We start from the raw sequence: 5,380 nt of genomic DNA, 5'->3' as shown, positions 1-5,380 counted from the left end.
CTCTCTCTCTCATCCCTCCTCTCTCTCTCTCTCTGCTCTCTCTCTCTCTCTCTCTCTCTCTCTCTCTCTCTCTCTCTCTCTCTCTCTCTCTCTCTCTCTCTCTCTCTCTCTCTCTCTCTCTTTCTCTCTTTCATCCCCCAAACAATTTCCACTACAGAACTGCCCTCCAATGTTCCCAAGCTGCTATAATGAGACATCTCTACTTTAAGCAAATTTTGCACCTGTAACCTGCAGAAATATAGCCGTAGTATTTGAAAAATTACCTCCATGCTGCACAGTGCCATGAGAATTTATCTTTGAGATGATTTTATTGCATGGTTACCCTAGGCAATTAAATCAATAAATCTTAACTGTCAGGAAGGGTGGCCCTGTGCCAGAAATAAATGAAATGCACGAAATCAGTAAATAAAAGGCTCCTGACAACTCATTCCAGAAATTATTTAGCAGTTGCAATTGTGGGGGGTTTTATGTTTCAATCCTCGGCCTTTATTGACATCCTTTCTGAGAAATAATTATGCTAACAAACACAATGGCTACACTACAAAGGAGTTGGAGTTTGCCAAGCCATAAATTACAGTCCTTGAAAATCAGGAAGGAAATATGGCCACATGGCCAAAGGTGGTAGGCCAGGACCAGCCAGCGTTAAGGACAGATCTAGGGAACACCTCCCTGGAACCCTGCAGACGGGGCCTGGCTCTGTCTTCTCCCCTCAGCTGCTACATCTTGCCACTGGCCTTTGTCCCTCCTCTGTGAGGTGCTCTTTTCTTAGGTATCCCACACATTTTCTTGCATTGTGATAATCATAGTACTCATTGACTGTTTCTTTATCTGTCCTTTAGAGATTTGATCCTATGGGCTGTTTTATTGTCCCCATTTTACTGGTGAGAAAAATGAGACTCAGAAAGGTTTGGTGTTACGTTTCAGATGACTAGCAAGCAGCAGAGTAGAAACTGAAGCTGAGGCTGACTGCCTCATTGCTTCACCATGCTATCCTCATGCTGCTTTTAGTGCGCATCTGCTGGACCCCAGGAGCAAAGAAACGAAGACGTTTTCAGACACATCTGCTCTTGCCCTATCTCTTTCTGTATTTCTCACCTGAATTATTCTTCCTTCTTGGGTGGGTCCCTCTGACCAGGGTCCTTTGGAAGGATGCTCACAGAGAGAATGATGGCTCGATGACACTGATATGTGCACTGTGAGTGAGGGCCCGGGCCCAGGTGTGGTCCTTCTGGAAGTCTAGCAGCAGCCTGCCCCAAGACTGGCCCTTCTGCATCGAGTACTCCCTAAACCTGAACTGCCCTTCCTTCTGTCCTTGTCTTCTTGCAACAAACAGTACTTGTAGCTTTTGGATTCAAGCAGAGCTGGTTCCTCCTAGGTGAGGCCATCCTTGACCAGCCACCCCCACCCCAATATGGACAAGTCTTCCAGGCCAGGCAGTCTGTCCTCTCAGTAGTCACCATAGTTGCAGTTTCCCATGCATTAGTGTCATTATTTATTGAGTGGCTTCCTCTGCTGCTGGGCCAGGGGCTCCATGAAGGCCAGGGGACATCTGGTTTGGCCTGACCATGAGTGTCTGAACCTCATCCTTAGTGCATAATGACCACTTACCAAGTGATAAATGAGTAGAGGTGCCTTTATTGTTAACTTTATTATAATGAAGATCCATATACTGGGTAGATGAAACAATAGAAGAGTTTTGTGTCACAGTTCTGGAGGATGGAACTCCACAATCTGTGCCAGCTAAGCTTGTTCCTGCTGAGCACTGTGAGGGAAATATCCATTCCAGGACTGTCTTCTTAGCTTGCACATGGTGGTCTTCATGTTCTCATGGCATTCTCCCTGTATGTCTCCAAATGTCCTTTTTGGGAGTGGACACAAGTCATATGAAGTTAGGGCCCATTCTAATTACCCCATTTTACTTGATTGCTCCTAAAAAGACCTTTTCTCCAAATAAGGTCTCACGAAGGGGCATACATCAGCCCATACTTGGAGCTGACAAACCCAGGGGCAAAAATGCCTTATACTTCTCTGAGACAAGTGATTATAATTATTTTCCAGTACACAGCTAAGCAGAATGGTGGGTCCATCCCCAGATTGCTCCTAGGGGACGCTTCTAGTCATCTTGTTCTAGAGGGATTCCCGCTGAGATGCACAGCCTTGTCTCTGTCACCAGCTGCTGCAAGGAGCCTCTTGCCTCTGGTGGGAAAGGCCAGGCTAATCTAAAGATACAGAAAAGCCAGTAGAGTGAGGGAGAAGCAGTGTGGCAGCCAGGGATGAGGCTAGATGTGACACATCAGACTTAGGTGGTTCTCAGTCAAGATCTGCTTTCCGGAGGTAGGGGATATAGCTCAGTGGAATAAGTTCTTGCCTGGTAAGCACAGGGTCCTGAGTTGGATGTCTGGTACCACCAAAAAAAAAAAAATCCGCTTTCTGTTCCCTTCCCACTCAGTCCTCTCGGCTGCTGTTGAAGACAGTCTTCACTCATCAGTTCCCACACAGGCCAGGGAGGTAGGCCAGGGGGCTTCTGACACCAATGGGCTTTGCAGCCAGTGTTGCCTAGACTTGGAGAGGGACAAGGGCTTCTCCGGGATAGAAAGGCTACCCATGGAATGGAGATGCCTCATAGCCAATAGGGGGAGACATTGGAAGGAAACAGGTCAGGAAAGTGTGCAGAGCTCAAAGCAGACACTGGAGGGGGAGGCCCAGAGGAAGCAGGTCTGGATTTTTTTTTACCGTCTGATGCTATTTGGGGAACAGAGCTCAGGTCTTCTTGGAGGGCATAGGAAGTGGATACCAAGAAAGGAAGTTGTCCCTGGCATGTCACCAGGCAGGAAACCCCGACTCACCTCAGGGCAGCTGCAGCTGTAGCCAGAGGAAAGAGCCGTTGGACTTTGCCCCACCCATTGGGACAGGAGGGTTCTTTGGGGATGTGGGAGAGGGGCCTGCACCACAGCAATTAGGCAATCCCTGGAGGGCACGAGAGGCAAATGGTAGCAATACATTTTTCCCTGCTTCCTCATTGGTTCTTTCTTTGAGCTTAAGCAAATGCAAATTTTTTAAAATAATTCTTTCTGGCAAATTCCCAGGGCAGATAATTCTCCATCAGTACATCATGAGCACCAAGGTAGTTATTTTCAAATTAATGGCTTGATGCAAATACAAGCATTGTTATTGAACTGGGGGCTGATAGATGGCAAACGTGTGGTATCTAATAAGTAAGTGCAAACTTAGCAATGACAGCCACAAGATTTCAAAATAATAATAATTTGCATTTGTACTGCACCTTTCATCTGACTAATGAGCTTAACATAATTAATGCATTAATTTATTATGCTTGCCTAAGCAGTACAAAAGTAAGGGTTCCTTGAATAATTTTCTGCTTCAAGAAACCAACACAAGGAGAAAAAGACCATGTTGGTTGTGAGGACATGGTTCATGAATCTCTAGGCCTACCACTTCAGGGAGGATGAGGATGGGAGAGAGCCTTCTGCACTGGAAGGCTTATCTTCTCCTGCCTAGGAGGGATGATGTAGACAGAAGTCTAGGATGGTTCCCCAGATCCCTACCTTCTGCCATCCATATCCTGCATAAGCTCCCTTGAGTTTGTGCAGGTCTCATGAACAGGATAACTGTCACTTGTGTGATTGGGTGACATTATATGGCAAAAATGAAGGGATCTTGTAGAAGTACTTAAGGTACTAAGTTTGATTTCCATTCATCAAAATGGAGAGTATCCCATGTGAGAGTTTATTTTGTGTGGGCTTGACCAAATCAGGTGAGTGCTCTGCAAGAGGGTCTAGAAGATAGACTCTTCTCCAGGGGCCTTGAAGAAGAAAGCAACATGAGCTCTCTGTCTTCAAGGAAAGGAAAGCACCAGCAATTTCAGTGAGACTACAAAAGAACACTGAGCTGCAGGCAAGATCGCAGCTCTGGCTAACACATGGATTGCAGCCTGGGAGGTCATGAGTTCATGAGCCTTCAGGGGACACTTCAGACATAAACCATAACATATACCCATACTCCTAACCCGCTTAATCATGAGATAATAAATGCAGTAAGTATCTGTGCTGGTTGGGATTGGGATTTGTTGTTATTATTGCTGTTGAGATGGATGTCTTGCTGTGCTGTCCAGGTTGGCCTTGAACTTCTGACCACCCTGCCTCCAGTGTCCTTAGTAGCTGGAATTATAGGCATGTACCACCATGTCCAGCAGCATGTGCTCTTTAAACCACAAAGTTTTTGACTCTTTGCTGCTCATAGTAGAAAATTAATATGTGATATTGCTCATACCTCATAGATTTTGTGTTTTATGTTCTGAGTTCTCCCTAAGTAAAGTTTATAATCTAAAAAGGCACTGGGATGTCTTAACTCGTAAGAGGGTACAGTTTGCACTTGACAGTTGGGTGAGCAAAGGTTATAGTTATTTTGGGAGTGGCTATTTATGTTAGTACCAGATTTCATAATGATTTAAAGATACGTGGGATATAAGGATTACTTCACGGGGTCTGTATGAGCCCTGGAATCCAAAATGACCAATGAATTTTGAGCAACCTTTGATGATCTTCCAAGTGATAGGTTTTGGGCACAGAAATTCAGCCATATCCATGGATCCAATCCATCCAAACCCAGAATGAAGGATATGGCATATAGCTCCAAGTGGAAGAGTTTAGCTCAAAAATTGATTTTAGATGCTAATTGCAGATTAGAATCACTTGGAGGGACTTTCTGCCTATCTGTCTAGCAAGGTGGAGGGTTGAGGGGTGAACAGTCATAGCCAACTCAACTAGATAGGGATTTTTGAGGTGAGCTTTCAGAATCAATAAGAATTTAAGTTCAGCTGAGATTGAGGTGACCATGTCTGAGTGTGATGAGCTGAGCACTAAATCCAGAGCACGGACAGTGAAGGTGTGCTCAACTGGTCAGACCACGAGGGCTGGGTAGGGGCAGCCAGGAGGCAAGAGCATGGTCTGAGTGCCCATAGGCACTGGTGATGTTAGGACTATTCCTGAACGCAGCCAATGCTTTCCTGGCAGGGGCTTTGCTTCAGGATGTAATTGGTGGCTCTGAGTTGCTCAGTTGCTCTAGGCTAAGATTTGGTCAGTTTAGTGGGTATCCAGTGTGCTTAGAGGCTCTTAGGAGAAGACTCCAAGTGCAGCTCTTCACTACTGTCTGTCAGCTGACCCTTTAGGGGTTTTCAGGTTGCCTGATAAAGTGAATTTAAGGAATCTGGAGACAGAGGAAGCAAAACATGTAACTGCAAGATGACTGCAGCCTATGATAGACTTTATTTGGGTGATGTTTTGATGAATTTCCATGTAGGGGAGAGGTAAGAGGAATACCTGATTGCAGATCATGACCATGGCATGGTGTGAAGAATGAA

Source organism: Octodon degus, unplaced genomic scaffold, assembly GCF_000260255.1.
Source record: "Octodon degus isolate 3935 unplaced genomic scaffold, OctDeg1.0 scaffold00181, whole genome shotgun sequence".
Lineage (NCBI taxonomy): Eukaryota > Metazoa > Chordata > Mammalia > Rodentia > Octodontidae > Octodon > Octodon degus.
This window is presented reverse-complemented; position numbering follows the sequence as displayed.